Raw genomic sequence first — 24,206 nt, 5'->3', positions numbered from 1 at the left:
ATAGTTTTAAAATGTTTAATATTATTAAATATCGCTAAGGTAGAGTAAGTACAGTAGCCATTCACCTATACTGTACATTAATCCTTAAGGGCTTTATTATCTGACATTTTATGACTTGGTTTAGTTCTGGAAAAAAACCTGAGGAACTCATTAAGAAAGGGAGGGGGTGTCCAATAACGTTTGTATTTGTTACTGATACATAAATTCTTTTTTTTTGATTTGGAGTCTCACTTGGTGCCAGGCTGGAGTGCAGTGGCGCGATCTCGGATCACTGCCACCTCTGCCTCCAAGGTTCAAGCGACTCTCCTGCCTCAGCCTCCCGAGTATCTGGGGTTACAGGCATGCACCACCATGCCTGGCTAATTTTTAAACAATTATTTTTAGTAGAGACGAAGTTTCACCATGTTAGCCAGGCTAGTCTCAAACTCCTGACCTCAGGTGATCCACCTGCCTCGGCCTCCCAAAGTACTGGGATTACAGGCATGAGCCACTGCGCCCGGCCCACAGATTCTTAATTTCTACCTGCCTCTAACCATCTGCCTCTCCCAGAAAAACTCAATATTTTCAAAGCCAGAGTTTTTCCTAAAATAATAGGTGGAGACATCTTCAATTTTTATGTGGGTAATTACATTAGGCACCAAGAAGCAATAACAGTGGAAAACTGCAAACTGAATGCAAGGATGGGGCAGTTTGTTAATTTGGGGGCAATGGAGCGCTTTGTGGAATCAAGTACAATCTTGTGATCTTGGGTAGCCTGCCTCACTGTGGTCAAACATAAAACAGGAATAAAAGTTTCTATTTCATAGGATTCAAAGAGGATTAAACAAGATAGTTTATGTGAAGACATTCATCAAGGTCCCTGTCTTCTGATAATTAAACATGAATTCAGTGTGGACCCTGTTCATGTCACTGGGACGTAAACTGAAAGGAGTTAGCTAGGAGGCTGTTAGTGTTCACTTGGTATGTTTCACTTGAACCTGTTCCAGACACAACACACCAGAGTAGGTGTAAATATAGGCATTTCTCAACTGGTTTAGGTCACGTAGGAAATAGTTGCTATCATCAGATTAACAAACAAACAAAAAAAAAATTGAAAAACAAAACCTGTTAATATTCACAATTTGTAAGGATATGGAGAAATAAACAGTTCCATACCCTGGGAAGCCTGTCTATGCATACCTTTCAACCTAGTAATTCTATTTTTGAAAACTCTTGGTGCTTTTTCATAAAGAAGTATATTCAAGGATTTGTAAGAGTGAAAATGGAATATCAATATATTTTAGTCAACATGGGAATGATTAATAAATTTTGGTATATCCAAAGTATGGAATCCTAGTACTTCAAAAGTATGAGGTATGTTCCTTATCTGGGACTATCTATCTCTGAGATACATGGTTAATTGAAGGGAGAAGTTTATAAAACCTTATGATTCTACGTATGCATGAGACTCCTACCCAAACACAAAGCTTGTATGTGTGCATATGTAGCTAAATGCATAGAAAAAGATCTGAAACTGATAATAAAGATTGCTTTTGGGGAGGAAAGTGGATTAAAAGGAGTAATGAGTGAGTTTTTATACTTTTCTATATGGTTTGATTTTTTTACAGTGAGAATATTTTCACATATTACTGTATAACTAAAAAAGGAAATAAAACAATTGCCTTGCAAAACAAGACAGTAGCATCTAATAGATGGATACATGAACACATACATTCACAAAGAAAGGCAACTGGTCTCTAAAAAATAGGTGAATATGAACTACTGCTTACAGATAAATTGTTCAGTAGAAAAACCCATTGTGCCACAGCACTTCAGTCTTCAGCGATGATTACCTTGAAATTTTAACAGTGTTTAAGACTGTTTAAGAAAAATTCTACTGGGGATAGAATGGAAGGGTAGTAGTGGGGATTGGAAGCAAACTGGGAGTTGAAGGGTACTGTTGGCTTGCTTCATCATTCCTTTATTTATTTGATTATTTCATTCAACATTTTCTGAGGAGCAAGGCTCTGGGAACACAGACCCAAATGAGATGCTATCTTTGTCCTTAAGGGCCTCATCCAGTATGTACTGTACACATAGAAAGTAAATTACTATTTATTGTTACAATCACAGGAATTAAAGCATGGACCCAGCAAGGTCAAACCACTTAAAATGATGGAATTGATTTGAAAATGAGGTACTATTCATGGAAATGGAAGGCTTTCTGAAAGAAGTTGCATTCAACTTGGATCTTGAAAGATAGAGAAGATGCATTTGGGCAGACAGCAGACTCATGGGTCTTGAGGTATGAGAACTACGTGCAGCAGAAGATTACGTCTGGGGAATTATAAGCAGACCCAGATAGCCAGAGGCAAAATACAAGAAGTCCTGGGGTTTTTTTAGCAAAAGGAGCTCTCGTCTAACAATACCCTATGAACACGGGAGCCAACTGAAAGCTCTAGTGATAAAGTGACCTTTATTTTTTAAATTCAAACAGTGGGAGGATCTCCGTTGTGAGTTTTTGCTTTTTGCTTCTATTTATTGAACCTTCCTGTGAGAACCAACCTGTTTATGAAACATACTACACCCTGTTTAATCAAAGCAAGCATGACAACTCTCTTTCTGTTGTGATATTTTTCAGGCTTCCCTTTATAAAATTGGCATCACACTGGGCCCCACTTACCATTTAGATCATGTAACAGTAGACTGATAATGGTGTTGCTATGTATGTTCACAGTCAGGTTAAGTATGAGACTGTATACAATGTTTCCTTCTTGAGTTTCTCAAACGTCTGGGAAGGAAAAGCATAGATATGGCCGGGCACGGTGGCTCACGCCTGTAATCCCAGCACTTTGGGGGCTGAGGCAGGCAGATCACGAGGTCAGGAGTTCGAGACCAGACTGACCACCATGGTGAAACCCCATCTCTACTAAAAAAATACAAAAATTAGCTGGGCTTAGTGTCAGGTGCCTGTAGTCCCAGCTACTCGGGAGGTTGAGGCAGGAGAATCATTTGAACCTGGGAGGCGGAGATTGCAGTGAGCCAAGACCAAGCCATTGCACTCCAGCCTGGGTGACAGAGTGAGACTCTGTCTCACAAAAAAAAAAAAAAAAAAAAAAAAAAAAGCAGAGATATTTAAAAATGCATAGAATCTCCTTAACAGAGAAGGGTTTTGGCCATTGTTGAAAGATGTAATATCCCATGTTTTAGTTGTTTTTGGAGAGAGGAAGATGGGAAAGGACCTTCGAAATGATGTTTGAGTTTGGATGTGATTTTTGAATCTCTCTCTTATTCCATGTAACACTGAGAAGTTACACCTAGTTCAAAACTGCTCCTGACACTCTTGGGTCCTCTACATAGCCCCAGGGTAAATTTGTACTTGGGAAAGTAGGTATACTAACTACAGTTATCCTCGAATGTGATACTAAACCATCAGTATTAAACAACATCTCAGAGAAGGATTAAAGCCTACCAGTCAATGTCCTATCACTAATACTTTTGTGTTTCTCCTGAGATACATAATGAAGCAAGCTCTGAAGGTGACATCCGAACAAAGGCCGGGGAATGTAAGCTCAGTTTGGATCTTTGAGATTAAGAAGAGCTATCTCTTCTTCACAGACTTATAGGTCAATGGGAAAACCTTCAAAATCAATTCTTTCAGCAGCCAGGAACATCTGAAAGGAAATCAAAACTTGCTTATTATGCTGACATGGTTTAACACCAGCTGAGACTCTTAGAAATGAATTTTAAAATCTAAGCTCTGGCAACAATACATTTAGCAAAATCTCCTGCTCAAGATATAGCAATCATAAACTGTCATATTCGTTACATATAAGCCAACAATTATCTAATATATTTGGTATCAGAATAATGAAATAAAGACTGTGTGTGTATATGCACATAATGTATATGGATATATTGAATGTAATTCAGAGAAAACTCACAGGTATTAATTATTCATTAATTGTGTTAATATGTGTAAGTAGTTATTCATTATGTTGACATATGTTTAATTCAAGTGAAGTCCATTAGTATTAATTATTCATTAATACTACAGATATATACATGTAAGGATAATTTCACTTTCCAAGGCATTATTATTATTTTGTTGTTCATGTACTATGTACACAGCTTTAATTGTCTGGTCTGATTCAAAGGATTTGTTTAATGTGTCATCATTGGAATCCTACTTCTATGCTAGGCACTATCGTAGGCACAGGAAGCATGCAAGTGAACTGGACAGACAAGGTCCCAGTGATCTCAGAGCATGTATTCTCGTATGGGGAGGATACTGACAATAAATGACTTGTGTGTTAGTCTGTTCTCATGCTGCTAATAAAGATGTACCTGAGACGTGGTAATTTATAAAGGAAGGAGGTTTAATGGATTCACAGTTCCACATGGTTGGGGAGACACCACACTCATGGTGGAAGATAAAGGTGCAAAGGCACATCTTACATGGCGGCAGGCAAGAGGGGCATGTACAGGGGGACTCCCCTTCATAAAACCATCAGATCTTGTGAGATTTACTATCACGAGAACAGCATGGGAAAGACCTGCCCCCGTGATTCAATTACCTGCCACCGGGTCCCTCCCATGACACATGGGAATCATGGGAGCTAGAATTCAAGATGAGATTTGAGTGGGAACACAGCCAAACCATAGCTTATGTTTCAAAAAGGCTTAAGAAAAAAGACGATTTCAAAAATTAATAAGGATTATGAAGAAAGAACAATGAAAGAAAGTAGGAGGTAGAGTGGGAAGAGTGCAGAGGGGTGGGCAGGAGGAGAGCGGGGAGGGAAGATGCCTTAGGTAGCATGGTGGAGGAGGCCCTCTCTGAGGAGTGTGTTGGAGTGGACACCTGAAGGAGAAGGAGCCAACACTGGGCACATATGGCACATCTTGGGGAGGAACCCTCTAAGGCTGAAAAGAACCTGTCTGAAGGCTCTATGGCAGCAAAGGGCTCAGCATGGTGAAGGCACGGGTTGGCTGTTACAGCTGTTTGGCAGTTAGTGGACAAAGCTGGGTACTGGATAAAATCAAGGATTTCCAGGCATCAGTCAGATCATAAAGTACCTTTTGAGCCATACAGGTTCTTAAGATTTTACCCTCTAAGTTCAATCAGGAGTCATTGGGGATTTAACAGTTTTTTATTATAAAAATTTTATATAGATACAAAAATAGAAAAGTATAGTGACTCCTGATGTACCTATTGCCGAGTTTCAATGATTATCAGCTCATGGTTTATCTTATTTTACCTATCCCTTCTCTCCAACTGCGCCCCTCCCCGGTCACCACCACCGCACAGTGTTATTTGAAGGAGACATCGTGTCATTTGTCACCACAGATCTCTAGAACATCAGAACTCTTTTTAAAACCATAGCCGTAGTATCATTATCACTAGTAAAAGTTTACAGTGATTCCTTAGTATCATCACATATCTAGTCTCATTTGGAATTGTATGCAGAGAGTGATATTATTAAATTTGCAGCTTTGAAAGGAGCTCTCTGTTGTATATGACATGGCTTTAGAGGGGCAGGAGTGGAAGCTGGGAGATCACTCAGGCCTCTTGTGTTTAGCAAAGAGTGTGGTCAGAACAAGGGTGCTTATGATGGAGATGGAGATAAGATGTTAGCTTTGGGATATGCCTGGAGGCAGAACTGACTTGCTGATCACTACTGAGTTTGGCCCAGGAAACCCAGCGAATATGGCACACTAATAATTGAGAGGGAGAAGACTTGAGGAGGAACTCTTGAGGGTTGGAAGAGAAAACTAAGAATTCCATTTAATTTCATCTCCGAAAATGGAAAATCCTTAAAATCAGCCTTAAATAGGAAAAGAGAAGACAAATGATAATATGCATCCATATGTACCAAGACTTCCCTTCAGTCCTGCTCAATGATATATGTTAAGGGGGATATGATAATGGAAGAAATTGCTTCCGTTCTTAAAAAATCTCCTAGGTTTACTTGAGATCTGTTTAGATCTGCTCAAGAGAAGCCTTTCACTGAGTCTGCTTTGAAAGATGAGTAAATCTGAAAAGTCTGGCTGTCCAAAAACACCTCCATCACCCTACCATGGATAGAGTGACGTTATTTTTCCCAGCTTGAAATCTGATGCAGGACTTGAAAAATGAGAGTGTTCTTACAGGGACAGCGTGCATGAACAAATGACATCAGGGCTGGCTTGAAAAATAACATGGCGCATAACATATTTACCCCAAGTTCCTATATAAGAATGAACTGAAGACACTTGTCTTTGAGTTGGTGTGACATCTATTATTGGCATGTATAAGTTAATGGATGATTGTTGCTCATGGTTATCTGCTCCAGAAAAAGTGCCCCCTTTCCTCCTTATTTTCTGCTCCCTGTCTCCTGGAAGCCTCAGCCCTATGTTTAAGGCCTTCAATTGATTAAATCAGGTCCACTCAGGATAATCTCCCTAATTTAAAGTCAAATGATTAGAGACTTGAATTACATCTGCAAAATCCTTTCACAGGAACACCTAGATTAGTATGTAATTGAATAAGTGGGAACTATAGCCTCACCAATTTTACACGTCAATGTCCTCATCTATTTCACAGGGATAATAATAATACTTTGCTGATAGGCTTGTTTGGGGGAATTAAAGGAGTTAAGGCATGTAAAGCACTTGACACATAATATGTGCTCAGTAAGGATTAGTTACTCTATAAAGCAGGAAAGCATTAAATGGCTGCCTTGTGGTAACAAGGAGGATCTGTCAAAACTAGATGGTGTCTTGTTCAGTGATAGAAGCTAGACAAAAAAGAGTGCCACATACATAAAGTGTGGAAACTGTCAAAGTTCACCAATGGTGCTAGAAGTCAGGATGTTAGTTACCCTTGAGGAGGAGGTACCTGGAAGGCTGTGGCAGGTAGGCTCTGAGGTGTTGATGATACTGTATTTCTGGATCTGGGCATTGGTTACATGAAAGTGTTCAGATTGTAAAGTAATTGATTGAATTTATATGTATATGTGTGTCAGTTATACTTAAAAACTTAAGTACTGGATGATAGATATCAACTTCTGTTGGATGTATGTGTGCTTCTGTGTGTGTATGTGTGTATGTGTACACACATACACACATATATACACACATATATATCTGCAAAGAAGGAGAGTAATATATCTGCAAAGAAGGAGAAAAATTTTTCCTCCCATTTCACAAATATGAGCATGGCTCAGAGGCAAGATGGGAGAGGAAGTTTATTGGCATATTTGACCAAACCTCATAAGATTATTTTATTTCCGAGTTGTTGCCACTACCATGTCTGCTCAAATTAGAATGGTTATTGAAATATTTTGAGGCCAGGAGTGGTGGCTCATGCCTGCAATCCCAGCACTTTGGGAGGTCAAGGAGGGCAGATCACTTGAGGCCAAAAGTTCGAGACCAGCCTGGCCAACATGGCAAAACCTCGTCTCTACTAAAAATCCAAAAATTAGTCAGGCGTGGTGGTTTGTGGCTGTAATCCCAGCTACTTAGGAGGCTGAGGCAGGAGAATTGCTTGAACCCAGGATGGGGAGGTCATAGTCAGCCAAGATCATGCCACTGCACTCCATCCTGAGCAGACAGAGTGAGACTCAATCTCAAAAAACACAAATAAACAAAAATAATAACATTTTGAGAATTCTTTGGACAAAAAGGCATTCTACTCATAAGGCTACTAACTCAGAGACCAGAGCAACTGAGTTTTCCCCGATGTCCTGAACTTTTCTTTTCAAGACCCATGAATTGTATCCATTTCAAAACTGAGATGAAGTGAGCTTACGTGTTCATTATCTGTTTGTCTATGCTATCTGCGATTTTTAAAAATAAGGTAGTCTAGGAAAGTGATTTATTTTCTGGAAAGTCTTTACACCAGAGCAATATGATCAGATAATGTTATTTTTAAAGTGTAAATAAGAAATTATAATGTCATCTTACAACTTCCGTGAGCATTTATAGTAGTTCCAGGTATTCACTTGGATACCAAATCTATTTTTAGGATATGAAATAAAGTATTGCATTTTCTCTTATTATTTGACTGTGAATGATGTGATTTTATATTTAGATTAGTGGATCCCATAAAACTTTCTGCAGTGAAGGACATGCTCTATTATCTGGGCTGTCCAATATAGCAGCCAGTGGCCACATGTGGCTCTTGCGAGCAAAAAATGTGGTGGTATGAACTGCGGAACCAAAATTTTCATATTATTTAATTTTAATATATTTAAATTTAGCTACATGTGGCTAGTGGCCACAGTATAGAACAATGAGATTTGAAATCTTAAGTAAAATATGGTATTTGGCATAGAGGTGAGTGGCTGATTACGCTTAATTCTTGTTTTCTTTTTTAGAGATAGGGTCTTGTGCTGTTGGCCAGGCTGGAGTGCAGTGGCACAATCATAGCTCACTGCAGCCTCAAAGTCTTGGGCTCAAGCTGTCCTGCCACAGCCTCTTGAGAAGCTGGGATTATAGGCATGCGTCACCATGTCCGGCTAACTTTAAAAAAGTCCTTTTGGAGATAGGGTCTTGCTATGTCACCCAAGCCAGTCTTCAATGCCTGGCCACGATCCTCTCACCTTGGCCTCCCACAGTGCTGGGATTATAAGTAAGTGTGAGCCACAGCGTTCAGCCTCTTAATTATTTTCTTAGAAACTCTCCAAAGTTCATCTACATATTGTTTTTTTCTCAGCCCAGTTACTCTGGGTTTTCCCTGATAGGCAAGTCACCTTCTAAAGACAGAAGGTTCTGAATCACATGATAAAAATATCTACTTTTATACTTTTACTGTGTTCACCTGTTTCTTAATTTCCTTAATCCCTGGGCACTGTTGTTCTTCTCCCATCTTGGGTAATGGCTTGCTTTGCTTTGCTTTTTTCTTTTCTTTTCTTTCTTTCTTTCTTTCTTTTTTTTTTTTTTTTTTTTTGAGATGGTGTCTCACTCACTTTGTTGCTCAAGCTGGAGTGCAGTGGCGCAAGCTTGCCTCACTGCAACCTCCGCCTCCCTGGTTCAAGTGATTCTCCTGCCTCAGCCTCCCAAGCAGCTGGGATTACAGATGCTCACCACTACACCTGGCTAATTTTTGTATTTTTAGTAGAGGCAGGGTTTCACCATGCTGCCCAGGCTGGTCTCAAACTCCTGGCCTCAAGTAATCTGCCCACACCTTAGCCTCCCAAAGTACTGGGATTACAGGCATGAGCCACTACAACTGGCCAGGTAATGGCTTTCTTGAGGGCAGTGTCCCTGAGTTTCTATAACATAGTAAGAAGTCAGTAAGCAGCTCGTGCATATGCTAGGTTATTAATATGTGGGTCAGGAGGGAATGATGTGTCACTCAAGAGTGTGAGGCTCCATTCTGACATTTCTCAAATCTCACCTCTGCCACTTAGTGGCTCTGCAACTTCAGCAACTTCCTTGCCCTTTACAGGTGTTTCTTCATCTCTAAAATCAGTAATGTTCTATGTATTTTATAGAACTATTGTGGAGATTAAATAATAATAACAGGAAAATTTATGGGGTGCTTATGTAGGGAACCAGTCTCCTTCATTCTGCAGACACAATGACTTAAGCTTAGAGACCAGGAGTGGCTTTTCTCAAGTCAAAAAACAGGTTGTAAGATTTTTTTTTTTTTTATAAGATGGAGTCTCGCTCTGTCACCCAGACTGTAGTGCAGTGGTGCAATCTCGGCTCACTGCAAGCTCTGCCTCCCGGGTTCACGCCATTCTCCTGCCTCAGCCTCCTGAGTAGCTGGGACTACAGGCGCCCGCCACCTCGCCCGGCTAATTTTTTGTATTTTTAGTAGAGACGGGGTTTCACCGTGGTCTCCATCTCCTGACCTTGTTATCCGCCAGCCTCAGCCTCCCAAAGTGCTGGGATTACAGGTGTGAGCCACCGCGCCTGGCCAGAATATTTTTAAACATGCTATAAATTGGCCTTTGTACCTAAAAGTCATAGCATTATTCAGTCCTCTAATTTCCCTGTGAGGTGTTTGTTATTTCTCTCATTTTATGCATGTAGAAACTTCGATTTAGAAAAGCTGAGAAGTGGTAGGACTAGGATTTGAACCTGGGCAATCTCCATCCAGAGCCATGGGTGTGTGTTTTATTTTTTTTAATTTTATCTTTTTAGTAGATATAATTCACATACCAAAAAAAAATCACCATTTGAAAGTATGCAATTCAGTGGCTTTTTAAGTGTATTCCCAAGGTCATACAACCATAACTACTCCTGTATATTAATAGCTCCAGAACATTTTCATCTTCCCAAAAGAAAGCCCTGTGCTGGTTAAGAAGTCACCCCCATTCTCCTGTGCTTAATGTTCCTGGCAACCACTCATCTTCTTTGCTGTCTCTACGGATTTGTTTATTCTGGACATTTTACATAACTGGGATCAATACAGCACATCAGGGCCAGTGGTTTCATGCCTTTATCCTCCTTCTAGTAATGAGATAAAGGTCTGCCGTACAGTGGGAGTTCAAAAATTAAAAGCTTATATTATTGTTGCTGTTGCCATTACGAAGGACAGTCTGGAGTGACATGGTCATCTGTTTTTTTGTTTATTGTAAGGCAAGAGGCTTGGAGGAAAAAGTTAAATGGTAGTAAAAGAAAAAGGAAACCTAACGGGTCTCGCTCTTGCAACTATCTCCACCTCTCCTGCAGTTCTTAAAAAATGTCCAATAACTGCTTTTTAAAATGGCTCACTTTTTGATAAAATCTATCAAGAAAAGGAAGCAGAAATGAAGAACAATCATTAACCCCCAAACAGCTCTGTATGAGTGTCAGTACAGCATTCCAGAAATTCTTGGAGTTGGAAGCCATGTGAGGAATCAGTCACTTTCATTCTGTAGACGAGATGACATAAGCTTAGAGACCATAAATGGCTCTTCCCAAATCAGAGCACTGATTTATATCTAATACTTGTTTTTATCCAATGGCCTTATAAGAATATTTTTCAACAGTGATCCATGGTTTACCTCATTGGAGGTAAGTGTGGTATAGATTAAATCAGTGTTCGTTGATTGTTCATTTCAGCCATGTTCTTCCTTCTTCCAGGAAATCACTGAACAGAAGTACCTGAAAAAAACAAAACAAAACAAAACAAAAAAACAGGTGTCACAAAATTTGAAGACAGCCCTCACATTCCAAGAGAAATGTAAATAATGAAAACATAACACACTTGAATCAAGCTATTTAGCTGGCAAGAGTCAGGAAACTTTCATTTCCTCACTTCCTCTGACTTGGGTAATGAAAATATTTTCAGGGGTGGGATGGTGGTCCTTTGGGGACTCCCACCTCACTCGTAGACAGAGTTAAGGTATTAGAGTTCTGAAATGCATGCCAAAAAATCTAATAATGTATGAAACAGGCAAAGATGTTCATTTTATTAAGAATCTTGGTAAATGTCATTTTCCAGAGCCGGTGCAGTTCTGTGAAACTGGTGGGGAGAGGTTAGGGACTCCTTTGAATCAGCAGTGGTCACAGCTCATTGCCCCAGCCCATCTTTCTAATATGTGTTAGGTTATGTGGTTTAGGCCAGGAAGAAAGCTTACTTTGGCTTTATTCCATTATACAAATGGGGAGAATTTTGATTTGCTACATACCTCTGAGCCCTTGTAGATTTTCCCATCATCCTAACTGCTAGTTTATTGAGATTAAGTGCTTTCTTATGTCAGTGCATGGAAATGACTTTTGATTTTTCTTTAAATTAAAATTGATTCATTTACTACGTTAGGTAGATAGATTTTCTAGCCAGAGGAGAAGATAACGGCTCACATTCACATAGAGAAATGGCGTGACAATAGAGACAAGATGGGATATCAGTGTCCACAGATAGATGCATGCTCCAAAACCAGCAGTTCTCAAGGCCAAAGGGCTGTATGATTATTTGCTTCTCATTCTTATCCCTAAACACATGCACATGCCCCCATAAGTCCCCTTCCTGAATCTCCCTCCTTTCTCTGTATCTTGTCTCGAGAGACAACCAACTGTTGTTTTCCCTCCATACTTCCTTTCAGCCTGGATGCTTTCCCAGTTTTTCATTTTCCCAAAGTGCTTTAATCCTGCAATCATTGTGTGCAGCAGACAAAGTAAAGGCTTAGGGTAAAGGAGAGGGATTACAGAATTTGTTAGTATAGTGCAGGCAGTGTTTTTGGTTTTTGGTTTTTGATTTTTTTTTTTTTTTGAGATGGAGTTTCACTCTTGTTGCCCAGGCTGAAGTGCAATGGTGCAATCTCGGCTCACCGCAACCTCCACATCCTGGGTTCAAGCGATTCTCCTGCCTCAGCCTCCTGAGTAGCTGGGATGACAGGCATGCACCACTATGCCCAGCTAATTTTGTATTTTTAGTAGAGACAGGATTTCTCCCTGTTGGTCAGGCTGGTCTCGAACTCCTGACCTCAGGTGGTCCGCCCATCTCGGCCTCCCAAAGTGCTGGGATTACAGGTATGAGCCACCATGCCCAGCCAACAATGCTTTTTAGTTGAACAGAAGACAGCTCTGTTGTACAAGTCCTCTGGTCCTTCTTCCTCAAATGCATTCCCCTGAGACCATTTGTTAACATCTCCTCACCCTTTCTCTCCCTATGGGGCTGTCCCATTGCTGCTCTGCTAAATAGCTTTGTCCCATGATTGGTATTATGTTTTGTAAACAGAGCACCCAGCCTCCCTGCATCCCTTCAGCACAGGGACCCACAGAAATGTTGAAATGACTGTTTTCCCTTCAGTATGATCACATTCCTGGTCAGGACTTGGTCGTCTGCAGTTCTGTAGATCTGTTGAGGGAAGTGCAAAAATGGAGAGAGAGAATGCTGTATTCTGTCTCAGCCTCGAATAAGCTGTCCTGAGGTCTTCGATTTGCTCCCCTGTTCGTCTGTTATCTTCAGTTACAATGCAGTTTGGATGATCCCAAAGTCACTGTTTTAAGAGGGCAAGTTTTGCATTAAATGCTTATTTACTGTTGCTCTGGTATTTAACAGAACTGCCTGTTGAGAAGTAAACGTCTACTCAAATCTCCCTTCTGATTTTAAACTTCAGCCATCAGGAGCCACCCAACCTACTCACACCATTCTGTGTGCAGACTCTCTTGTATGTGCCCTGTATTTTCCCTCTTCCTGGGAGGTTCTCTCAACTCTCTCCCATCCCTAACACCCAGACATTTATACCTAGAGAACACCTCCTAGTCCTTTAACCCTGTTTCTAAACTTTCTCCTGTTCTCCAGGTGCAGACAGATTGTCTTCTTTCCTCCAGCACTTGTTGTATCACTGATCTCACAACTCTCAAATTTTCTCTTCCATTGGCAGAAGGACAGTAAGAGTTTGCATGCAAAATGAGGACATCAAAAGAATATTGAGTTCAGTTGGTCAGCATATAGTTACCCACATCACCGGATAAAGTATCTAACCAGGTGGCCGGGCGCGGTGGCTCAAGCCTGTAATCCCAGCACTTTGGGAGGCCGAGACGGGCGGATCACAAGGTCAGGAGATCGAGACCATCTGGCTAACACGGTGAAACCCCGTCTCTACTAAAAAATACAAAAACCTAGCTGGGCGAGGTGGCGGGCGTCTGTAGTCCCAGCTACTCGGGAGGCTGAGGCAGGAGAATGGCGTGAACCCGGGAGGCGGAGCTTGCAGTGAGCTGAGATCCGGCCACTGCACTCCAGTCTGGGCGACAAAGCGAGACTCTGTCTCAACAACAACAACAACAACAACAACAACAACAAAAAGTATCTAACCAGGTATCTAGGGATACAGAGATTATTGGAGACTCAGGCCTGCCACGAAGGCATGGCATATATGGTCTGTGAACTATTAAGGTTGGCATGTGGTAGTTTCTGTAAGAGACACCAACACAAAATGCTATGAAGGATTTAGCAATGGCGAAATTCTGCCTAGCCTGGGAGGAAGAATACTTAGCAAGCATTATTCCAGTACTGATTTAAAATCGGAAAATCCTCGCTGGGCGCAGTGGCTCATTCCTGTAATCCCAGCACTTTGGGAGGCCTAGGCGAATAGATCTCTTAAGGTCAGGAGTTCGAGACCAGCCTGGCCAACATGGTGAAACCCCGTCTCTACTAAAAATGCAAAAATAAGCCAGGTATGGTGGTGTGTGCCTGTAACCCCAGCTACTAGAAAGGCTGAGGCAAGAGAATTGCTTGAACCTGGGAGCCACAGGTTTCAGCCAAGATCACACCACTGCATTCCAGCTTGGGTGACAGAGCGAGACCCTGTCTCAAATAAAATGAAATGAAGTGAAATGAAATGAAATGAAATAAAATAAAATAAAATAAAATAAAAATAATCTGAAAATCCTGGTGAGAGATAAAAACGAGAATAAGGTACAGCCCTGCCCTCATAGAGATTATGGTTTGGGTGGCCATATAATTTGTTGTCCAAAAGAGGGTGCTTTAGAGAGTGATAATCAGTATGTCGGGCAGCTCCAGTGAACTGGGCCTTCATGGGAACCCTCATGGATGGCTTAGGAGGGATATGAGCATAAGGAGAAACTTTGTGAAGGGAGCATTTCAGAGATTCCCCGACGAACAAGTGAAAGACATACAGGAACAGATTATAGGTCTTGAAAGGAAGCATCTCCCTTCTTGAATTTTTTTCACAACTTAAATTAATTATCTTCTCTTTCTCTTTTACTCTAAAAATCTATCTACTGCCTGTTATTTGCCATCGTTTTGCATCAGGATCAGGTTGGGACAGTTTTCACAGGAAGGATAGTGGGTAGTGGCTCTTTAGAGTAGGGACTCTGGAACCAGGAAGAATAGGTTCTCTGTGAACCTCAGTGTTCTCTTCTGGAAGATAGGGAAAGGAAATAAAATCAGTACTCCTCCACAGGGAGGTTTGCTCATTTTTGTTTGTTTTTTACGAAATAAATTTGTTGAGAGGCTTTGGTGTGGTGGAGACTAATAGGAACTCAATAAGAGTTTGCTGTTATTGTAAATGTTTAAATTAGATATAGTTCACACTATATGGAGGGGAGGAGGAAACATACAAGTTTGTTTCAAAGCCACTACAGTTTAGTTGCTTTAACCTTAGGATCAAGCATCACAACCAAGCATTGAGAGAGAACGGGAGGCAGCACAGGCACAGAACTGACTTGACCCCACTCTGAGAATGAGGTGATGAGACTTGTGGGGCAGAACCAAGTCAGCCACGGAGTGCTGTGACCATTGTGCTAAGGGCTACTGAAGGGGAGAAAAACCCAGGGGCCTATTGTAGGTAGTGAAATCCAAAGGTTCAGAGAATAACCAGTGGTGCTAAGAAAGCAATTAGCAACTGCATGTAGGAATGAAGACTTGGCAGGGGTCTTTGGAAGAAGCCCATGGCAGCCTATAATTATGAAAATATAAGTCTAATGGTATAAAAGACAATGATTAGACTAGCGACACTTAAACATCACTGAGTAATGAAAAGAAGACTCCGCTTGTTTTCAGTAGGGTTTTTCAATAAGCTTGTTACTTGGGAATATTGAAGGGAAGCTGTGTGTGTGCAGTTTTTAGATTAGTAGCTAAAAGAAGTAAATAAAAGCTCTTGCATTACTACCTTAGGAAAGAAGTGTATTGTAAAACAAAGCACGGATCACTTATGCATTGCAAAGATGATGTATGATTCAGTGGTTCCAAGAATGGATCTGGTGCCCAGACGGACCTGAATTTGAATATGACTTCTGCCTTTTGCTAGCTATGTGACCTTGACCTATTGACTGAAACTCCCTGTACCTGGGTCCTCCCCTGCAAAACACATTATATGGATACCTCCTCAAAGGGGTATTGTAATAAATAAAGCACAGAGCGTGACACCATTGAGTGCCTAGTAAAAACTAGGAGCCCTCTAGGGACTCTGCAATGTCCTGCTGCTTGAGGGGAGCTTCTATCCCTGGAAGAAAGTCTCCCTTCATCTCTAATCCAGTTTTCCCAAATGTTCGAAGAGACTATTAGATGGAAAAATATGTGCAAATGAATACCTATGGGTATGTGTTTTAATAGCCAAGGAGCAATTATAATATAATTCGGGAAAAACTATCCTAGCAAACTCTTTATCTTAAAGTTATTACAGTTAGGCTGGTGCAAAAGTAATTGTAGTTTTTGCCATTACCTTTTGTTTTTGTTTTGAGATGGAGTCTCGCTCTGTCATCCAGGCCGGAGTGCAGTGGCGTGATCTTGGCTCACTGCAACCTCTGCCTCACGGGTTCAAGTAATTCTCCTGCCTCAGCCTCCTGAGTAGCTGGGATTATAGGCGTGTGCCACCACACCCAGCTCATTTTTGTATTTTTAGTAGAGACAGGGTTTCACCATGTTGGCCAGGCTGGTCTCAAACTCCTGACATCGTGATCTGCCCGCCTCGACCTCCCAAAGTGCTGAGATTACAGGCGTGAGCCACCGCGTCTGGCCTTTGCCGTTACTTTTGATGGCAAGAACCACAATTACTTTTGCACCAACCTAATACTTAGTGTGAGGCTACTGTAAAAAGGTGAAAAGAGCATTGTGTGAAAGTTGGTACCTGTTATACACAGAAATGGCAGAAACCATACCAGAGGGTGGGTGAGTGACTGAAGTTGAAGAACATGCGAGGGAGGGTAGAAGAATACAATTTCTTCTCGAGAGCTTATACTTTTTCTGCCCTATTAAGAGGGACTAGGACTTGAATACTGGCCCAGAATGAATGAATGAATAAATGAATGAATGAATAAATAAATAAATAAGAGAGAATGATTTCCTGTGTTGTTAGATGTAATTTCAAACAGTTGAGTTGAATATATTCCCAAGTTGAGCTCCCTTGATTGTCTCCTGGATGGAAATACTTAACTAGAAGGTTCGTTTGTCCATGCCAGATAATTTTTTGAGCACTCACTGCCTACCAGTATCTGTTCCAGGTACTGGGGAGGTGATAATAGGAAAGATAGATCAGGCCATGCACCTAATGGAATGCGAATTTCTGTGTGCGTATGCATGTGTGTGCATACCCATATTTATATAGGGATAGTCAAGAAATCATGCTAAGAAAAAGCAACTAATTTCATTATACTAGGCCTAATTAAAAAAAAACTTAAATAGGACAGCAATAGAGAATTGGGAAAAATTGGATGCTATAGATAGGGTAGTCTCTGAGGAGGTGACTTTTAGACAGAATTCTGAAGATGGAGAAGAAGCCAGTCATTAAAAGATCTATGAAAAGGTACTCCAGGCTGAGGGTCCATGAAATGTCAAAAGTGTGGAATGACTATGAGCTGACATGTTTCAGGTTTAGTAATGAGAATGGTACAAAGAGAAGTTGCAGAGATAAGTAGGCAGCCACTGCATGAAGGAGCCTTGTGGGCAATGACGAGAAGTTTGCATTTTATTCTAAGCACATATCAAAGCCACTGGAGCACTTTAAGCTGAAGACTAATGTGATATGATCTGATAGTTTTCACAGATGACTGTAGTTGCTGACTGGAGCATGGGCTGTAGGAGAGTGAATAGAGGCAGGTACCTCTGTTAGGGGGACCCTTGTAGTAGCTTAGGCAGGTGGTACTGGGGAGACACTGGCCTTCCTGTTGTACTTAACTGCTGTTCTCCTGGTGAAGTTGTCTACTGTTAAGAGTTGTTCTGCTCATCTAAAAAAAAAAAAAAAAAAAAAAAAAAACAGAAAAAAGGTTCTGAAAACAGAACAATCTGTTGGTTATAACATATGCCATGTTAGTTGATGAAAAAGGAAGAAAACTAGACATAGCAGTTACTCAGAACTACTTTTAGGAGATATTTTGCTTTCCATTTAGCATTTGGGACCAGCCGAATACACACTTACATGATTCTTCTGAGCTGTAAGGCACATTAAGAATAATAAGGAGACTAGCTAAATGCTTTAGGCATTATAAAGCCATAATATACCAAATGTGTTATTGTTAATTCATGTTGCTAGCCCACCCTTTTAATAGCCGCCAGGAGCCATAATGACACATGCTGTGAATATATATTAAAACAATCCCCACAAGTTGCTCCAGTGGTATTGGGTAATTAGATATTTCTCTGTACCGAGAAAGGCTTGGATGCAGCTAGATGGAAATGGCATCGACTGTGGCTTTTCTAATACTGCTGTGAAGAAATGAATGTAGGCTCTAAATGTATAATCTGTGCTTCCTCAGCCTGTGCTCCATCCTGGAAAACAAGATATTTGGTGCCATGATCCCTGAATTTTTGTTGCCACCATGCATGAATTTGAGCAGGTTCTATTTTCTTGTCCTTCTTTAGCCAAACCGTCAACATAATGTCTGCTACTGAAGTTATGTTTAAAGGTGATAGGAAATGTTATTTAAAATAAAATTTGTGCTTACTTTTTTCTGCTGAATATTGAAAAATACTGCATACCATAATAAATAATATGAATTCATCTTAGAGTTTATTATATAAATCATTTAAAATAAAAGTTAAAACATACTATGAATGCTATTATGTCAGTTTATTTATTTTTTAATAATTAGTATCTCTTGGGCATTATTTCTATAATTTGAAGACTAATAAGCTTTAATAATAAACTTTTGGGCTTGCCTAAATTTAACTTAGGTGGGGACAGGCAGGCCTTGGAAATGAGTGAAGGGAGATAGGTAGGAAATATATTCAGGCCAGAGCACTTATACCCAGTTTTATCAGGTCTAATTTTTGACACCTGAATTTTTACATAAAATCTTCCCCAAACCAAACATTTTAAAGTTACATTTCTAAATTATTGAGACTAATTTAGGACTAGAGGCCTCCACTTTGTCTCTGATATGGATCTACCTTATTATTGTTTTTCATCTAATTATCTATTGATAGAAATTTAGATCTAAAATTCATGTTTACCATCTATCCTGACTTTTAATTATTTGCCAATTTCTTGCCAAAATAAGCTTTTGTATCCAGGGGACTGATGTCTATGAGCCATTCCAAAGGATTTTCCTTGGCTGCAAGTACAGAGAAACAAAAATATGAGCAGTAATTGCAAGTTGACTGAAATATTTACAACTCTGGTAAGGCAGATCCATGTTGCATAGCATCTGAATCTTATGCAATTTTTATCCTCTTTAGGATAAAGCCTACACAATTGTAACCACACATTTAGATATAAGATCTTAGAAGGGGTGTTAGCGTAAGAAGCCCTAAAGCTTTTATTTCATTAGCTTCTGAGTGAAGACAAGAAGAAATGGAGTGAGGAGAACAAAGCTGTGAGGAGAAACATATAGTTTATTTTCCCAACATTAATGAAGGGACAGGGAGGTATCACTGACATCATTAATATTTCAGCAAAAGTAAACATATTCTGTCAGGTGAACTTACAGCCTTCTGTTTAATTATATATTTTAAACTGATGTTTCTCTAAAATTTTGACTATGTTCAAAGTTCCTTACTCAATAATAAGTTTACATTTTAATCAGGAGGATTCAGACCCAGTAACTCAATTCATTTTGAGAATACAAACTACCTTTTGTTTAAGATAAATACATTGACCTTGGGTAGAATTTCCTTTCAATTACTGGAGACTCCCAACTTTTATTATTTATCATATTTGTTGCACAGATGAAATAGATATTGAACAAAGTATAGGGTTATTACAAAGCAAAGATTTCACAGCATTAGCTTCCCAAGAGTCCAGTGGCCTAGGAACATTAGTATTTCATATTGAATGTCCACAGAAGAATTACGAGGGGCAGAAACCCAGAATTTGCCAGAAAAATCTTCAAGAACAATGAAAACCCAAAATAAGCAAAGCCAAATGTAATAGGAAATTAGATAATTTGTGAACAAAATAAGAGTAATGTGGGTAGATAGACCCTAGGTAAATAAACAATATTAAGTTCTAAATTATTTGATTCAGCTTTGGTTAAAATGGTAGTAAAATTCAGTGATTTCCAGTTTCACCAGTGCTTCATGGGAGCCTTTGAAGAAGCTCTAGGAAAGAGTATTGGGAGAACACAAAGCATTGATTGGGTAGCCCTTACCTTTGTTTAGAAGCAGAATAAGAAAGGTTAATTTATACATATGTATGTATGTATGTATGTAGGCAGGCAGTATAGAGTTAAGAACTCAGACCCTGGATTCAAACCTCACTTATGTCAGTTATTTAGCTGTCAGACGTGGGGTAAGTTACATATCCTTGGGCTAATAATAATAGTAACTAAGGCTGATTAATAAGTTAAAAAATAAGTTTACATTTAATAAGTTAAATTTAGGAAGGATTTATTTTGTTATAAGTTGTAAAGCTCTCAGAAAAGTACCATATATGGGTTTGTTGATATCACAGTCATCATGACAGTAGTTAGTAATGAGTACATATTCACCATCTTGTCATTGCAAAATTGTTTATTACTCTTCTGTTAAGAACTTTTCTGTAAGATCAAAAGGTTTGTTTTAATTATGATTTTCAAGAACCTTTGCCTTGAAAGTTTAAAGGCCATATGTGTTTGTTATTAAAGATAACATTTGTTAGAATGCTTTCAAAGAAAAAATTATTCATTTAAAGCTGTAAACTATGTTTGTCATAGGAAGTTGAACTTTCTTATCAACTCTTCTATAATTGACACATTGCTTATGACCTAGCTGAACAATCCTGTTGTAATTCTCTTAGCAGTATATAAGAATTAAGCCTTTTCTTTCTAAGGTAGCAACATTACATGAAAGCTTTGTTTTCTACATAAAGTGTAGTTAAGTACAATTTTAAGTATTCCTAAAGGATTTAAAATGCAGTATCTCATAATTTCACAAGCCATAGTTTAATTTCTTATTCAGTGGTTCTTAAAATTTTTGATCTCAGAATCCTTTTATACTCCTAAAAATTATTGATGACCGAAAGAAGTTTTGCTTATGTTGTTAAATCTATTGATATTTGCCATATTAGAAATTAAACTTTTAAAAAAAATACTCTATTTAAAACAATAATTAACATTTTGCACATTAAGATAATATTTTTAAACAAAAATTAACTGTTATTCAAAACCAAAAATTGAGAATGGCATTGCTTTATAGTTTTGCAAATCTCTTTAATGTCTGATTTAATATGTTAATTAAATACAGTTGTTAAAAGTGCTACTAAGAAAAATTCCATGATCCCATGAGAGATATAAAAGGATACCTAACACATTGCTGTTGATTGCAGAGTAATTCCTTGAGGAAGTGACATATAAATTGAGATCTGAACCATGGGCAGGAGGGAGCCAGGCAAAGAGAAAAGCACTAAAGCAGACCTTAGGGATGGGAGAAATTTGATGCATCTGGATAATGGAGGGAAGGCCACTGTGGTTTGAATATGTTGAGTGAGAGGGAGACAGGCTCCTGATGAAGCCAGAGAGAAGCTGGGACAAGAGTTATGCAAAGCTTTAAAGTCCATGTGGACTAGTGTAGCTTTTATTCTACAAGGAAGGGGGACCATTGATTGGATTTAGAAAGGGGATAGTGGGGTGATATGACCCAATTTGCACTTCGAAAAAAAATCACTCTGGCTGCTTATGGAGAATAGACTGAAGTAGAGGGAAGAATGGATATAGGAAAACAGTTTAAGAAAGCAGTGTAGCAGAATATGTAAGAGATGATACATATTTAGGAAGCAGCACAAAGTGGAACTGGTGATTGATGGGATATGGGCAGTGAGCTCAAGGAAAGTGACTCATGTTTTGTCTTTTCTTCGACTCATCTGTCTTCATCTAACACACATGTTCTTGTTCTTAAATCTAGTAAACAAAACATCAAATTAGGCCATGAAGCAGAAATCCTATGTTTGAGCTATGGGATTGGATGTGTTGTCATTACCTGGGTAGAAATTTAGGAAGCCTGTAATTGTGTATTCTTTCAGAATCATTGCATTTTAACATTCTGTATCATTTTACAGAAGTCACAAAATTGGACTTTTAAAAGAAATTTATTCAACATGCTAATGCTTTAATACAGTCATTACTTGAACTAGTATTTGTGTAGCTGGTGAAACTATTACACTCCTCCTCCTTTTGCTCATTTTTATATTCTCGGAGCTGGGTAGTTGGATAAAATGGAATCTGTCCATCATAACAGTAGCCATCCTGAGTATCCAGATGTCAGGGAGTTTCTGCCAGGAAGGGAAGACAGCTGTTTGGAATGGGAAAGGAGTAGAGGATACTGCAAAACATGTCAAGAGTTTTATCAGGGGAGTGAGATGACAGTTGGTCGCAGGAAAGGGTAAGCAGACACTGGAACATGTCTGGAAAAATCAATTTTGTTTGTGGCTTAGGTGATAGCCTAAGACATTTGAAACTGCTCTGTTATGGAACCCTGCATTTGTCTGGATTATCTATCCAACCAGCCTTGTTTAAGTGCCAGCTATAGGATTAGCAGATTGTAAACGTACTCTAAGCAGTCAATGTATTTCGGCTCAGTATTAGGTAGACAGTACAGTGAATCTTCTTTTTGTCTATAATTTCAGTATATTTGGGACACTCAAATATTCTACCTTACCCCAGTGAAGAAACAGAACATGACCTATCACAGTTAAAAAGAACTTTAGACAGGTAATGAAATAAAACGTCTTCTGGGTTTTAGCTTTTTCACTGAATTGGTATTTTAGTTTTAGTTCTTATCTGTGTTAGTATTTGACGCTTATTTCGGAAACAAACAGATCTGACTCCTAGAATTGCATGCAGCTTTCCTAGACTGTCTTTAGATCAGTCTTCTAAGATTATCCCAATGAACTTCTTCAAACTGTCATAGTTTCTATATAAATTCTCTTTGTTTTTGAAAAGTATTAAAATCTAATGTAGTATGCAATCTTGTGGGCAACTGGCCAGCACTGCTTTTCTTTCCTGGTCAAAGCTTTTGGTGGCATTCTGAAATACAGTTTCAGTGTTGATCTCCCTTTGATCACTGTGGACCAGAGTGAAAAATATTTTCTTATTGCCATCTTGACCTACAAAGATGTGCTTGATGTGAGGTGTGTTCATTTTACTATAATTACATGTGCCAAATACTTGCAGTGTATGTCTTTATTTATAATGGTAATTGATTAGGCCTTTAAAAAGTCATTTAGTTTTGGAAAATAGATTCAAAATTAATTCAAAAATTACTCTTCTTAAGTGTAAAGTCTTTAAGTGTTCTCTCATAGATTATTGGAAATTTTGTGTTACCAAGCCTAGACTCTGTATATGTTTTGTGTACGGAAGGGAAGAGAAATTCTGTAGAATAAGCATTAACTATTATTTGCTCCTGATTCTGAATGTTGTCAACCAAGGTGATTGCTAAAGCTATTCATTTTAGTTAAGTAGCCTATTGCAGGCATTTATTAGATAGATTCATTGACATTTCAGCAGAGGCGTAGGTAGATATTTCTTCTTCTATCCACATTTGATGCTTGTGTGACATTTTATTTTTTTATTTCATTTTATTTTTTTGAGATGGAGTATTGCTCTGTCGCCCAGACTGGAGTGCAGTGGCATGATCTTGGCTCACTGCAAACTCTGCCTCCCAGGTTCAAGCGATTCTCCTGCCTCAGCCTCCCCAGTAGCTGGGATTACAGGTGTGCACCACCATGCCCAGCTCATTTTTGTATTTTCAGTTTCACCATATTGGCCAGCTGGTCTCGAACTCCTGACCTCATGATCCACCCAGCTTGGCCTCCCAAAGTGCTGGGATTACAGCTATGAGCCACCGCATCTGGCCCATTTTTTTTTTAATTGAATAAATTACTTTTATCTTCTTTTATTTTAGATTCCGGGGGTGTGCATGCAGGTTTGTTACATGGGTAAATTGAGTGTTGCTGAAGCTTGGTGGATGAATGATTCTGTCACCCAGGTAGTGAGTATAGTACATGATTGGCAGGCTTTGAATCCATGTCCCCCTCCTCATCTCCCTCCTCAATCAGTCCCCACTGTCTCTTGTTCCCATCTTTGTGTCTATATGTATTCAATATTTAGCTCCCACTTATAAGTGAGAATGAGAATGTGTTGTATTTGGTTTCCTGTTCCTGTGTTAGTTTGCTTAGGATAATGGCCTCCAGCTTCATCCATGTTGCTGCAAAGGACATAATTGCATTCTTTTTAAAGCTGCATAGTATTCTATGGTGTATATGTACCATGTTTTCTTTATCCAGTTCACTGTTGATGGGCATCTTGGTTGATTCCATGTCTTTGCTGTTGTGAATAGTACTGCGATGAACATAGGAATGTACATGTCTTTCTTTGTAGAAAGATGTATTTTCCTTTGGTTATATACCCAGTAGTGGGATTGCTGGTTCGAATGGTAG

At 39.3% G+C, this 24,206-nt stretch overlaps 1 protein-coding gene and 1 long non-coding RNA gene across 34 annotated transcripts in view; one reads left to right on the top strand and one right to left on the bottom strand.

Moving 5' to 3' along the window:
- LOC105483059 (fragile histidine triad diadenosine triphosphatase) overlaps positions 1-24,206 on the top strand; it is a 1,492,666-nt gene that overhangs the window by 1,002,909 nt on the left and 465,551 nt on the right. The gene's annotated exons all lie outside the window — the stretch shown is intronic.
- The window catches only part of LOC105483053 (uncharacterized), a 28,564-nt gene continuing 15,289 nt past the window's right edge, over positions 10,932-24,206 (bottom strand). For both annotated transcript variants that reach the window (XR_011620125.1, XR_988002.3), the window contains 2 exons: positions 17,460-17,583; positions 10,932-11,055 (listed from right to left, as the gene is read on the bottom strand). This is a non-coding gene — a long non-coding RNA (uncharacterized lncRNA). The remainder of the gene's footprint in view (positions 11,056-17,459; positions 17,584-24,206) is intronic.

The sequence above is a fragment of the Macaca nemestrina genome, chromosome 2 (genome assembly GCF_043159975.1).
Source record: "Macaca nemestrina isolate mMacNem1 chromosome 2, mMacNem.hap1, whole genome shotgun sequence".
NCBI lineage: Eukaryota > Metazoa > Chordata > Mammalia > Primates > Cercopithecidae > Macaca > Macaca nemestrina.
This window is presented reverse-complemented; position numbering and strand designations above follow the sequence as displayed.